At 42.6% G+C, this 15,435-nt stretch overlaps 1 protein-coding gene across 7 annotated transcripts in view; it reads left to right on the top strand.

Moving 5' to 3' along the window:
* LOC136880984 (uncharacterized) overlaps positions 1 to 15,435 on the top strand; it is a 316,000-nt gene that overhangs the window by 78,178 nt on the left and 222,387 nt on the right. For 2 of the 7 annotated variants that reach the window (XM_067153604.2, XM_067153578.2), the window contains exon 2: positions 8,491 to 8,547. The exons of 4 other annotated variants lie outside the window; for them this stretch is intronic. The gene's annotated coding sequence lies outside the window, so the exon portion shown is untranslated. Of the gene's footprint in view, positions 1 to 8,490; positions 8,556 to 15,435 lie in introns of all 7 variants that reach the window. One more of the 7 variants, XM_067153571.2, reaches the window with a different exon arrangement.

Here is a 15,435-nt window from a genome sequence, read left to right as displayed (position 1 = left end):
ACGAGGGTATTTAAACTGCTGATTTTCTGGTCTCCGGGCCACTTCAGTAACATCTATCCTAGTGTGATTATGTAGCAGGGGGCGGGAAGCGCCTCTTTCTTCGGGCAGCAGTTCATCCATCAGGTAATGGCCTTTTAATAACTTCTTTGCTCGCTAGCTCAGCAGCTTAACCCTCGGGGCAGGTTCGAAACTTTTATCATGTAACTTTCCTTTAAAATGTAAAAGACACTTGGTATAAATTCTGTCTCTTTAACTACAAATTGGGATAGAGAGTGCCTAACCCTCTCGAGCTCCCACTCATATTGTTTTGAGGTGACTACGTTTTCATAACAGTTTCCCTTCTCTTCGTAATGTAATAAAGTTTTCCTATCGTGTCACCTCCGTAGTATGGGATTAGCCCTTGCATAAGCGGCCTAGTGCCAAATAGGTTTTAAAAAGGTGTATTAGGAGTGCAAGTTACGCCTCCACTCAAGTTGGTATTTTGGGACCACGTAATTGTCCTGTTTCTTTACTGAATAGGCCTCAGTAGGTTGGGTATTTTTACCCCTGTTCTTGTGTGCCTGGAGGGCAGCTTGAAGGTTGAGTTTGGTGTGGTCTTTGAATAGGCTTGAACTTTGTAAGCAGGTTGCTCTTTCTTAAATTTGGTTTCTGTGTGCCTCGAGCAGGCTTAACTGGGTGATTGGGAGCTAGTGCTCCTTGGCATGATTGGGGTTTTCTGCCCCTTTGTTGACTTTGTTCATATGTAAAGTTGGGCTCATTGCTCAAGGATTGTATGTCTGGGGGCTCGAAGCCCAAATCCACTAACAAATTGCAATTGTACATTCTTAATTCGTTGATTTGCTACTGAGTACCTGTCATACTTGTTATTTCTTGATCTTGAAAAGAAAATATAACCTTTGTTAAATTTTAAATTAACTTTAATTTCGTAAGTTGAGACCTATTCACCCCAGCACCTTCTTTCACATCTGCTGTTCCACAGATACCTCGGAACAAGTGGTAGCAGAGCGTGGTTGAATGGGTCTCAATTTAGCCCCTTTTGACGGCTAAACATTGTTTTGCTTTCGAACTCTAACAATTTTCTCTGTCGCTGGACTTTTCTTTCTAATTTTTCAAAACTGTTAATTTTTTGTCATCATGTCCGGCTCTCGCGAAGTCCTCCACCCCGGCTACTTGCGCAAGGAGGAATTAATCTATGAATTAACCATTAGAAATGTTCAATCTGGAGGCACAGTTGCGATAGACACTAATAAGCTAAAAGATTTCCTTGATTTGCCTATTACCATCCCGACTTTGGGAGAAAAAGAGATTGCCGACGCTCTCTCCACGATCAATGATAATACTACTGAGCTAGCATCTGTAGTTAGTTTTTTTGAAGTAAGTGATCCATCTCCTAATCAACTCAAAAGAGTACAGGCCAGGTTGTACCACTTTTATAATAGGGTGTGTGATCTATTGTCTCTGAAGTTAAATGCCGTTCAGGGTAAGGAAGCTAGCGTCCTTGCCGAAAACTTGTCTAAAATGTCTAGTAAAGTTAGCCATTTGTTATCTGGATCGGCTATTTCTAAAGTCGACCAGCCTATGGTAGAAAATATTGTAAGTGGGGAGGATTCCTCTAAAGAGGAAGGAAGTAGTACTGCGGCGGGTACCCAACGAACATCTGCCCCATTAGAAACGGAGTCCGGTCGTCGCACGTCCATTCCACCCTTTGTGTTAAATAATGCGCCCTCTGACACCGCTTCTACACCCCATAGGCCGTTACCTACTATGTCACCCGGGTTCAGTAGTTTGCCGCATCCATTAGCAATGTTGCTCAGGGATATTTCTAAGTTTTCCGTTAATTCCACAAGCGACGTTATTTCATTCCTAAGATTTTTAGTTGAGTTCCAAGATCATGCCCTTGTTTTTTCTCTTTCTCCGTGTCAAATCCTTCAGATTATTTACCCGTATTCTATTGGTGTTCTATCGGACAAAATAGTTAGGGCAATTGCCGAACAGTCATCCATAGAAGACTTCCACGCCCATCTGTTAGCTAATTTTATTCCAGCTCGAGCTAGGTCATCTCTAATTCAGAAGTATTATTATAGAGTGCTGCGCCTTGATGAAAACCTGGCAGACTTCATACAAGACATCAAATTCTATACTAGGGTATTTGCCCTTCATTTTCCCGAAGATCAAATTGTTCAGGCCATAGTGGAAGGTATTTCTCCATCATACCGATCATACTTGTGTTTCGCGTCGCGTCCGCAAACTTTCGCCGAGTTAGAGGCGATGGCTGTCTCAGCCGAAGGAGTTAGATACGCCGATACCTTACGTGTCGCGAGAGAACCCCCTCCATCCTCTAGTAGTTTTCGGCCTCCACCTCGCCGACCCGTCACACCCCGCAAATGTTACGCTTGCGGGTCGCCTGACCTCTTCGCAATACATGTCCATTGATCAAGTCTAGTGGGACAAGGAATGGAGCACGGTCATCTCAAGGCTGTTTTAAATGCGGCGCGTTTTCCCATATAGCCAAGAATTGCCCACATTCGAACAGCACTCCCTCCTGCTCCACTTCTGGTGCAACTTCCACCAATGCCAATAATAACAAGTGACTAGTAGCTTCGGCTGGGTCGACCTTCCGAGGCTCAGCTCCAAGTAAAACTGCCGAATTCCCAAGGAAAACTCAGTTTTCGAATTCATCCTTTGAAGGCCCTAAAGAATGTCTCAGGATAGCGGCGGATACCTCCGCACCAGTTCCTATTCTCAAAATTGAAATAAATAATGAACCTGTAACAGCTTTATTACATTCAGGCTGTGTGTGTTCTATTATTTCGGCTGAATGGTACTCCAAATTGAAAACTGTTTGTAAACTTCCTGACTATTGCTCATCTTCAGTTCAATATGTTTCGGCTAATTCTTCTCCATTAGAAATTTTAGGTTTTTTATATGCCAAAATTCGGATTTCTAAATTTACTTGGAAAGTTAAATTGTTTGTGGCAAAGCACTTGTCTTGCCCCATTATATTGGGAGCCGACTTCATGTCCCAAACTGGTCTAGTGCTCGAACTTCAAAGTAAGTCATGCACATTCAAGTTTGCTTCTAATTGTAAAATCCCCTTATTGAAATGTAATTCTGTGTCATGTTCATCTATTTCGCCTACCCAGGATGAGATGTTGTTAGATCTTAGACATCTACCTGAGGAGCAGGCTGATAGTATTCGTAAGCTGTGTCAGTCGTTTCCAGAGGTGTTCTCTGATACTCTTGGTGTTACTGACCTTATTGAATACAAAATTGAGGTCACGGATTCGATTCCTGTCCGTTTTCCACCTTATAGGCTATCTCCACCTAAAATGAAGGCATTGAAAGAAATCATCGATCAAATGTTAAAGGATGGTACTATTCGGCCCTCTAAGTCGGCGTATTCTTCGCCTATTTTTCTAGTCCCGAAACCCCAAGGTGGCTTCAGGCCTGTAACTGATTATAGGGCTCTCAATCGGAAGGTGGTGTTACAATCTGTGCCCCTTCCCGACCTTCATTCTTGTTTTTCATGGTTTCGTAAAGCTAAGTTCTTCACCATCTTGGATCTCAATCAGGCCTATAATCAAATTCCTCTGTCCGAAGAATCTAAACATCTTACAGCGTTTGCCACGGATTGGAATTTGTACGAATACAACCGCGTACCTTTCGGGCTCCCCACGGGAGCAGCTGTACTTACGAGACTGCTAGATAGGGTCTTCTCCGACATCAAATTTGAGTACTTGTACCACTATCTCGATGATGTCGTATTTTCGGAGACCTTCAAAGAACATCTAGATCATCTGAAAGAAGTTCTCAATCGCCTTCGTAAGGCTGGGTTAACTGTGAAGTTTTCCAAGGTCGCCTTCGCTAAGCCTTCCATGTCATTCCTAGGGCATATTGCGTCGCCCGATGGTGTTGCAGTCGATCACTCTAGAACACGGGCCATCCGTGATTTCAAGCCTCCCAAGGACATCAAAGGTATTGCCAGATTCATTGGTATGGTGAATTTCTTCAGGAAATTTATTCCAAATTTCGCCAATAGAGCGGCGCCCTTGAACTTACTACGTAGGAAAGGCGTCAAATTTGAGTGGAGACCTTCTCAACAAGCCGCTTTTGAAGATCTCAAATTAGCTCTGTGTAATGCCCCTGTTCTGGCTATGCCCGATTTCGCCAAGAAATTCATCGTCCAAACCGACGCGTCGTCGTTGGCGGTAGCTGCAGTCCTTCAAGAGACTGAACTAGGAAGGCACCCCATCGCCTATGCCTCTAGGACTCTATCGGCTCATGAAGCCAAGTACTTCATCTATGAGCTCGAAGGTTTGGCAGTTTTATTTGCGCTAGAAAAGTTCCGCCTTTATCTGGAACATGTCAAGTTCGACTTGGAGACTGATAACCAAGCCTTAAGCTGGGTCTTAGGTAGGCCGCGTCGTACTGGTCGTATAGCCCGGTGGGCCATCCGAATTTCTGCCTTCCAGTTTGATGTTAGGCATATAAGAGGTACTGAAAATGTTGTGGCAGACGGACTAAGCCGTATGTTTTCGAATGATGTAGAGCCCCTTGAACAGGTTCATAGTTCTTCACTTCCCGAATCCATACTACCTGAGGTTAATGCCATTCTGACTGATGCTCCCATGTTATTTAGGGATATTGATAAATATCAACGTGAAGACCCTTTCTTCTGGGGAACTTGTTGTCCCTTATGTATTGAGGAATGGTGTTCTATGTTGCCCGTCGGGGCATAAGAGGATGAAGGTAGTGGTTCCAGCTGTTCTTGTACCTATGATCTTCAAGTAGTATCATGAAACCCCATTGGGGGGGGGGGGCATTTAGGCATCTTCAAAACTCGTGAAAAGATCCGTGAAAAGTTAATCTGGAAAGGTACGGACGGTGAAATTCGTGAACTAGTCAAGGCTTGTAAATCTTGCTTGCTTAGTAAACCCACCATGTCCACCAAGGTAGGTCTATTGTCTTCTCATCAAGCATCGCGCTCAATGGAACGTCTGTATATCGACTACGTAGGACCCTTCCCCCAGTCAAAGGGGAATGCCAACAAGTTCATCCTTGTATGTGTAGATGGTTTTACAAGGTTTTCTTGGTTATTTCCAACTAAGCTGGCTACCGCCCAGTCCACCATTACTTGTTTAAATTCCATTTTTGCTTCTTTCGGTCCGTGTCAATATATTGTCTGATAATGCTAAAGCTTTCACATCCAATCTCTTTCGTAAATTCTGTTTTGACCTGTCCATATCGCATGTAACAACATCTGCTTACTATCCTCAACCATCTCTAGCGGAACGGGTCAACCGTAATTGGAGATCGGCCCTTATTGCCTATCATCACGACGATCATTCTAGGTGGGACACATCCCTGCATTGGTTAGGTTTTGCTTTGAATTCGGCGGTTCATGAATCCCATAAATTTACTCCAGCTTCTTTGATGTTCAAGTTTGTTCCAAACACGCCGCTCTCTATTCTTTGGTCTCTGAGTGACATTCTACCTGAGGCAATAGATCCTGATAATATTAAAGATCTTTGGAAGAAGGCTAAAGCCAATCTTAAAGTGTCTCATGAAAAGGTTAGGGAAAGATATGATCGTGGACGGAGACCCACCCATTTGAAGTTAGGCGACCAGGTTATGGTCAAGAATTTTGTTCCCGCGGGCAAGCTTGCCCCCAGATTTCATGGGCCATATATTATTCTTGATTTCCTTACACCCGTTACTTTATTATTAAGCAATCCAGCCACCGAGAGGATATTTAGGGTTCACCTGTCGCAGGTGAAACCTGTGTAACTTCCGCGCTAACTTAGCTGGTTTTTATTTTTTTGTTACATTTTGTAAGAATTCGGAAGGTTATATTTTTTGGTTTCATTTTTAGGCCTTCTGCCCCTTGAATTAGGTCTCTTGTATTAAAATATTCTTTGTACAACCTCCCCCGACCAGTTAAACTGCTATCCTGTCCTCACCATGGCGATTACCATGCTCCCGTCTCCTGCTCAAACACACCAGTGGCTAATTGAAATGAAATAAAACCTCCACGCCGCTGGCCCCTCTGCCTCACCACAAAGACTGTACCCTAAAATCATTATGGTCCAACAAAATTCTGCCGCCGAGATCTTAATGTTTCAGTGCCCCCGCAGCCGTGCGGTGCCATACCGCTCCTGTAGTAGAGAACGGGCCCGATCTACTCCAGTGAGGACAACCAGTGTACGGCGAGCTGGAGCCCTTCTCCCGGCCAAGGCTGATGTGCGGCGCTCCTCCGGCAAACTGCCCGCGGCCTGTAAACAATCGTCGCGGGTGTGGCGTGCTTCATCACCTCTACCCCTCACATAGTGCGGGAGAGCGGTATCTCAGGGTACTTGAGGGGTCCGAGCGGCCTCATCTGGACACAAGCTGCTGCGGCTGGTCTCGCCATCAAGTAATAGGCAACTAATGTACTTATCCAGCTACATGGACATTCCGTATCCACAATTACTACATTTTTGGATTCAACTGCACATCTGGTGGACTTAGAAAATTATTTTTCCTTTCAAGAATTAAAAGTTTTTCTTTCTGAATTCAACTACTACAAGCATAAAGACATTACATCAAAAGCTACTACAAAGAATTTTGAAACTGGATCCAACCAATTTAAGAAAACTTGTTTGTAAATCCTTCTGCAATTAATTTCTATATCAACATCATAACTTGGACCTTGTTTTAAAAGAAAATTTGGTGTTCTTCTTTGTCTCCCCTTGGAAGGACTTTTGGGAGGGGAGGTCTGTACCGGGCGGTACACCTCCACGCAGCTAATTCAAACATTGCGCCAGTTGAAACTCCTCTACTGGAGGAAGCCTGAACTTTAACAACCATGTTAATTCTAAAGTTTCTCAGAAGATGTCGCTATTGTAAATTTTGAAAAGTTCTGAACTGTGTCTTTTTCGATTTATATTTGTTTGCTCTGTAGTAAGAAGTGTGAACATTCTCTTCTAGATGGCACTACTTAAGAACTACAATTGTGCACCCTAGTGCGAAGTGAAGGAACTTTTTTTTGAAGAAATTTTGTAGTCATAAGTTTGTTCTTTGTTAAATTTCTTTCGGTTATTTTTTGGGTTGGCAGTATAACCCTTCTCTTTCCGCTTGTTTTGAATTTAGCTAATCCTGAATTTCTCTAATTAAATTTTGACCAATAACGTATGTCTTCTCCGATATGGAGATGTTGCTTTATGCTACCCAATAAAATTGACGGGGGTGTGGGTTCTCATTCTTGAAAGGTCCCGAATGTTCCACGAGGTTATTTAAACTGCTGATTTTCTGGTCTCCGGGCCACTTCAGTAACATCTATCCTAGTGTGATTATGTAGCAGGGGGCGGGAAGCGCCTCTTTCTTCGGGCAGCAGTTCATCCATCAGGTAATGGCCTTTTAATAACTTCTTTGCTCGCTAGCTCAGCAGTTTAACCCTCGGGGCAGGTTCGAAACTTTTATCATGTAACTTTCCTTTAAAATGTAAAAGACACTTGGTATAAATTCTGTCTCTTTAACTACAAATTGGGATAGAGAGTGCCTAACCCTCTCGAGCTCCCACTCATATTGTTTTGAGGTGACTACGTTTTCATAACAGTTTCCCTTCTCTTCGTAATGTAATAAAGTTTTCCTATCGTGTCACCTCCGTAGTATGGGATTAGCCCTTGCATAAGCGGCCTAGTGCCAAATAGGTTTTAAAAAGGTGTATTAGGAGTGCAAGTTACGCCTCCACTCAAGTTGGTATTTTGGGGCCACGTAATTGTCCTGTTTCTTTACTGAATAGGCCTCAGTAGGTTGGGTATTTTTACCCCTGTTCTTGTGTGCCTGGAGGACAGCTTGAAGGTTGAGTTTGGTGTGTCCTTTGAATAGGCTTGAACTTTGTGAGCAGGTTGCTCTTTCTTAAATTTGGTTTCTGTGTGCCTCGAGCAGGCTTAACTGGGTGATTGGGAGCTAGTGCTCCTTGGCATGATTGGGGTTTTCTGCCCCTTTGTTGAACTTTGTTCATATGTAAAGTTGGGCTCATTGCTCAAGGATTGTGTGTCTGGGGGCTCGAAGCCCAAATCCATTAACAAATTGCAATTGTACATTCTTGATTTGTTGATATGCTACTGAGTACCTGTCATACTTGTTATTTCTTGATTTTGAAAAGAAAATATAACCTTTGTTAAATTTTAAATTAACTTTAATTTCGTAAGTTGAGACCTATTTATCCCAGCACCTTCTTTCACCTCTGCTGTTCCACAGATACCTCGGAACAATTATTATTATTATTATTATTATTATTATTATTATTATTATTATTATTATTATTATTATTATTATTATATTTTCTTGTCATCTGTTGATAGTTTTCTGGGTATGATATGAACTATATTTATACCGATTGCTGAAATATAGGCTAACTGTGACTTACATAACGCTAAATCTTTTGATTTTCCAGCGTATTACTTTCATTGTAGTAAAACTGTTGTCATACACTCCCATTTGTTGCAGGTAATGAAACTAAATTCGAAATGTTAGATTCACACAACTGACTAGAAACAATCCTATGTAAGTAAGTAAGTAATATGTTTTATTTATCCTGGCAAAGTTAGGGATGTACTCCCTTTCTTACACTTAACCAGTCTTAACCTAGAACACTTAATAATAACTACTGATGATAATAATATGATAATATGAACAATAATAACAGTAATAGCATTAACAAAAGTAACCACACTTAAAAAGATCATATCATCTATATAATATAAATCGTACTTAGAGTACATTAAGAATATAATTATGAATAATGAGTTCTATAACAACTACTTAAGAAAAAAGTTTAGAAAATATATATACATTTCTACATTACACCGAAATATCGCCTTCAGTTGAAAGGTGAAGAGAAGGATTTGTAAGAAGGAAAAGAAGATCTGTGAAAGGAAGAGGGAAATAATGATGAAGAGGCGGTAGGAGTAGGTGTTTTCAGGTCATAATTTGATGATTCATGCATGTTTACCTAGTATTTCGACACAGGCATGTTTAAAAGCTAAGCTGCTGGACATGCTCCTGACGTCCCCTGGTAAGAGATTCCATTGTCGGGCTGCGGTAACAGTGAATTTTTTCGTGTAGATTGCTGTTCTGTGTACAGGAAGGGATAAACACAGGGTGCTGCAGGATCGGGTATTTCTGTTATGGTCTGTGGAGAGGAGCTTCATTCGATCACGGAGATAGGCTGGTTGAGAACTTTTAAGACTAGTATGCAAGAAGCAAAGAGTATGAAGTGTGCGTCGTTCTTGCAGGCGAAGCCACCCGAGCCGCGTGTAAGACGGTGTAACATGGTCAGCGTAACGAAGTCCACAGATAAATCTTACACAAGCATTCTGAGCACGCTGTAATTTCCTTCCTCAGTCTACTCCTAGGTTGTTGTAAACTATATCGCAGTAATCAAAATGAGGTAATGCGAGTGATTCAACAAGAATTTTCTTTACTTTAAAAGGGAAAGTGAATTTGAATTTACTGAGACAGCGTAGCGTTCCGTATATTTTTCTACACACAGACATAGTTTGGGCAGACCAGGACAGATGTTCGTCAAATATTATACAAAGATTTCTTACATTTTGGCTATACTGTATCGGAGTACCACTTATGGACAACTGTGGTAACGCTGTTCGATTGAGTTTGCAAAGCAATATAGAGTAACCAATAATTATAGCCTGGGATTTTGATGGGTTTAATTTTAATCCGTGATTTCTGGCCCATATATCTATGGTCATCAAGTCTTCGTTCAGGTGACGTGTTTCTGAGTGTAGGTTTTCGGGTTTGCTGTGTATATATATCTGTAGGTCATCAGCGTATAAGTGGTATTTATAGTGTTTTAATCCGGAAGATATGCCATTTATATACAAAGAGAAAAATAGGGGGCCCAGTACAGATCCTTGTTGAATTCCTACGTCGACCGAACGCCAATTTGAATATTCATTGTTGTTATTAAGTACACACTGCCGGCGACCGGTGAGATAGGATCTGATCCACTGGAGTGCACTCGCGGAGAAACTTAAACTATTTAATTTGGATATAAGTATGTCCCTGTCAACAGTGTCGAAAGCTTTACTAAAGTCCAATAACGCTAGAACTGTCAGTTGTGTGTTGCCCATAGCTTGCCTTATGTCATCAGTCACATGTGTTAATGCACTGCAAGTGCTGTGTCTCGGTCTAAAGCCGGACTGGTGGATATCAAGAAGATTGTGTTGAATAAGATAGTCGGTAATTTGCTTGTGAACTATGAATTCTAAAGCTTTTGACAATATGCATAATATGCTAATCGGCCGATAGTCACCAACGTCCTTTGCCAGTTTTATTTTCGGAAGCGGGCGAACTATGGCCATTTTCCATATTTCTGGATAAGTCCCCTGTTGCAGTGAGTAATTAAAAATATTCACCAATGGATACATGATGTGGTGGAGAATTTTCATGAGCATTTCATGGCCTATATTATCTACGCCCCTAGCCCTGGTCTTGATGCGTTTTATTGAGTCAATTACTTCTTGCGGTGTGACGTGACTGAAGTAAAAATTGATCTCTTTGTGGAGATGGCGTATCATCATATGTATTAATAGTTTTCTCCTTTATGACAGAATTAATTCCCGTTGGCGAAATGAAATGGTCGTTTAATTCATCTACGTTAACATTTAGTTCATCGTTAGATTTCTGGTTATTGATGCCAAAATATTTCATAGATTTCCACATCGTCGCAGGGCGTACGTCAGGTCTAATCCAGTTATGGGCGTAACGTAGTCTAGCGCTTCGAATTTTCGAGGTCGTTTTATTACGCAGTGTTTTATAAGTCTGGTGGTTCACTTCCGTTGGGTAGTGCTTGTATCGTCTATGAGCAGCGTCTCGTTTAGCTATTAAGTGGCGAATTTCGTCATCTATCCACGGTTTAGGAGCTCTGGAACCTTTTCCCGTACGCACTGGGGCGTGCCGATCGTAGAGTTGCGTTACTAGGTTATTAAATGTTGAGACCATTTCCTGTAGATTATTGGCGCGATTTATCTCCATCCACGGCACGGAAAGAGCATCTTCTAATTTATCTGCGTCAAATTGTCTGAGGTCCCTGAATGATAATACTTTCGACCTTGGTTTAAGAGTTTGTAATTGGTACGACAGGTAGATTATGTCATGTCCAGATAGCCCTGGGGCTGATGTCTGTCCATGTTGCAGGACTTTCACTGAATTGTTTGTTATTAGATCGAGAAGGGTGTGACTGCTATTAGTGTGGTGGGTTGGTCCGAGAGGTAAAATTGTCATGTTACAGGCTTCGAAAATGTTACGAAACTGTCGAGTTAAAGCTGCGGTACTGTCTAACAAATTTGTGTTGAAGTCGCCCATTACAATAACGTGTTCATAGTCTGACAGAAAGTTTAGTGTTTCAGTCTCAAGGTCGGTCAAATACTCTACTTTCGGAGGCTTGTAAACCACTCCTAGCAAGCATTTCGTTCTGACAGTGTTATCTCTACAAACAAAAACTCTGGTTTACGTTCATACTGTGAAGGTGAATGGCTAATTACTTGAGGGTTGAGGTCTCTGGCAACATAAGCAGCCAACCCCCCCCCCCTCCCACCGCCTTTCCCCTCGCGGTCATTTCGTAGAAGGACGTACCCGTCTATGTCAACAGCTGAACTGGGGCATTTGCTGCTCAGCCACGTTTCAGACATAAGAATTGCATGGAACTGGCGCGTAGAAAACAGGTTATGCATTTCATCCATGCGCGTTTGGGAGAGCAGAGAATGCACATTACAGTAACAAACATTAAGAGCTCTTGGAAATTGTTCCACGGCTTCCTTCAAGATAGTAGCGGCTGGAATTGGACCTGGGTTTGCTGTAGCACCTATGTGAGTGAAGGGAGCGGTTAACGGAACAGAGGGGCAAGGGGATGGAATTACAGGAATGCGCTTAGGCCTGCTGTCGTCAGAAACATGTCCTTGTTGTGCTAAAAGGTATGCCAACTTCGGAACAGAAAATTGAAACTAAAACTGTACTAACGAGAGGACTACGGCTAAATACAGTTCAAGCAATACTGATAACTGGAGAATTTTTTTTTTTTTTGCTAGGGGCTTTACGTCGCACCGACACAGATAGGTCTTATGGCGACGATGGGATAGGAAAGGCCTAGGAGTTGGAAGGAAGCGGCCGTGGCCTTAATTAAGGTACAGCCCCAGCATTTGCCTGGTGTGAAAATAGGAAACCACGGAAAACCATCTTCAGGGCTGCCGATAGTGGGATTCGAACCTACTATCTCCCGGATGCAAGCTCACAGCCGCGCGCCTCTACGCGCACGGCCAACTCGCCCGGTACTGGAGAAATAAAAGACAGGGCAAAGCTAATAACAATGACAGAACACACTACAAACAGATTATACAAGGTAAACACAAATGAATCTAATTTTAAATTAGAGGGTTCTAATTAGCGATGTTATACTTGGAAAACAGATACCTGGTATAGTAAAAGATGTGATAGGAAGTGTGTTATGGGAGATTGAGTGAATGGGAGAGAGAGAGAGAGAGAGAGAGAGAGAGAGAGAGAGGAGAAAGAGAAAGTAAAAGTTAACTGTAGTGAATTCAGACTATGAAAGCAAGGGAAGACAATATTTCGGTACTCACATTAAAAGCGAATGTAGTTCTGTATTGATGTGATGATGTTTGCAGATTACAATCTAGGAATATCACACATGCGGTTCATACGACGCCTTGTACCATCTGCCAACTTAATTATGATATCCCCGTGATCAGTCCAAGTGTTCCTTAGCCCATGAACAGTGATGGCTGCCTTCAGAATTGCTAGACGAGTTGCAGTCAAGTCTTCTCGTATCGTGGTAGATGTTCCTTTCAGCTGGCGCTTCCGTGTGAAAACCTCTTGCCTGGAGCGGAAGGACGTGAACTTAACAATGATGGGGCGAGGTTTTCCAGACACCTTCGGTCCTACTCTGTGGCTCCTGTCAATGTCAGTTTTGGTTACCTTGGCGTCCAGTTTATTGCAGAGGCTCACAACAATGTCGTCTGTGTTCTCACCCTCACTTTCATCAATACCAAACAGACGTAAACTTGACCTCCTCTGGTACTGTTCCAGGGAGTCGCACTTCGCCTCAACTTCTTCTTTGAAATATTTCATTTCTCTTTCGCGGCACTCGAGTTTTTTGTTTAGGTCATTCACCAATTCGACATTGAACTGGAGACTACGCTCAAGTTCTTTCACCACAATTTCCGTCACCTGTCTCGCCACTGCACTTACAATACTTTCCACGAAGCGTTCGGAGAGCACGGCCTCGTCCAGTACTTTTCTCACCGCCTGTTCGATTTCGCTGGCACCACTGTTGGCACTACCGCTGCTAGCTTTATTAGGATGACGACCCATTTTTAATATTATGCTGATATACACAACGATATCGATTAAAAACTGGTCTCAACTTGAACCCTGGCACAAGTTCCACAGATCTGCACTTTTCCACACCACACACTGCTTTCGTTCACCTACAAAATTCGCTTAAACGGAGAGCCGATTTACTTGCGTGCTTCGATGAGCAGGTTGCAGTACGTCACCCTTCGACACAACTGCATGGGGGACATTCATTCTGTCGTAAGTGACGAGTTTCTGAATATAGATCAATCATTCACCACTGATCTGCAATTAGGGCTGTCGCCCTGGTGGCAGATTCCATATTAATTTTTCACTTAGTCTCTCCCCAAATTATTTCAAAAAATTTGGAAATTCATCCATCAGCTCCCTTGGTAAATGATTCCAATCTCTAATTCCTCTTCCTAGCAACGAATATTTTCCCCAGTTTGTCTTCCAGAATTCCAACTTTATCTTCGTATTATGATCTTTCCTATTTTTAAAACTCCATTCAAGATTCATCTGCTCACGTTATTCCACGCCATCTCTCGACTGAGAGTTCAGAGTATATTCCTTATTCCACAGCTCGTCTACTTAGTTCCAAGTTTATAACATATATGTGAGGCTACTCTTTTGTCGGAATCGCCCCGGACTCGAACCTGTCACCTGACATGCAAGCCCGCTCCACCACGTCTTTACCAACTACACTACGGCTCTTTACGGCACATTGGGCAGCTTATAGCAAGTAGTAGGTTTACTGTGGTCACAATATCAATTTAGTGTTTCGCCGGCATGACAGGTTCATATGATCTAGAAGGCACACGCATGTCTTCCAGTGTTTAATGCGAGTAAACCATTACGGCCTCCTATCATGGTGAGGCGGTAAATACCAAGATATCGAGCTCGATAGCTGCAGTCGCTTAAGTGCGGCCAGTATCCAGTATTCGGGAGATAGTAGGTTCGAACCCCAATGTCGGCAGCCCTGAAAATGGTTTTCCTTGGTTTCCCATTTTCACACCAGGCAAATACTGGGGCTGTACCTTAAGGCCACGGCCGCTTCCTTCGCACTCCTAGCCCTTTCCTGTCCCATCGTCGCCATAAGACCTATCTGTGTCGGTGCGACGTAAAGCAACTAGCAAAAACAAAAACAAAAAAGACCAAGATATCCGGTTGTGTTGTCTGAGCATACCGGCAGGGCAGATGTTTTCAGGACGGAATGAATATTGTGGGTTGTATAAAACTACATTGGAAGGGGCGGCAGAATCACGCTGTATATCCAATGGTTATGCTGCATGACTGTGAAATACGTAAATGATTTTCTTCTTTTGCATCAGTTTGTATATGTGTTGGCTAGAATGATATAGATGAGTAGCAGGCCGATGCAGGGAAAGTCGTGCGTCGTTGTCGTGATAGCGCGGGAAACCGCGCCATGCCACGCCTCGCTCGGAGTTGAATCTACTGACTACAAGCTGCATGAACTGTAACACATGAAATTCTAGGTGTAAGGCTCATTTCTAAAGATAATAGGCAACTTGATATATTTGGAGTGTACAGATCGGGAAAGGGTAGCACTGACGCGGATTCGGAATTATTTGATATGATAGTCAGCTATGTGGGAAACGATATGGAAAGAAATGTGATTGTAGCGGGAGAGCTGAATTTGCCAGATGTCAATTGGGAAGGAAATGCGAACGATAGGAAGCATGACCAACAAATGGAAAATAAGTTAATATGGGAAGGACAGCTGATTCAGAAAGTGATGGAACCAGCCAGAGGGAAAAATATCCTGGATGTGGTGCTGATAAAACCAGATGAGCTCTACAGGAAAACTGAAGTAATAGATGGTATTAGTGATCATGAAGCTGTTTTTGTGGTAGTTAAAAATAAATGTGATAGAAAGGAAGGTCTTAAAAGTAGGACTGTTAGGCAGTACCATATGGCTGATAAAGCAGGCATGAGGTAGTTTCTAAAAAGTAGCTATGATCGGTGGAAAACGGTAAATAAAAATGTAAACAGACTCTGGGATGGGTTTAAAGAAATTTTTGAGGAATGCGAAAACAGGTTTGT

This window comes from Anabrus simplex, chromosome 1 (assembly GCF_040414725.1).
Source record: "Anabrus simplex isolate iqAnaSimp1 chromosome 1, ASM4041472v1, whole genome shotgun sequence".
NCBI lineage: Eukaryota > Metazoa > Arthropoda > Insecta > Orthoptera > Tettigoniidae > Anabrus > Anabrus simplex.
Note: the sequence above shows the minus strand (reverse complement) of the source record. Positions and strands in the feature narration are given on the sequence as shown.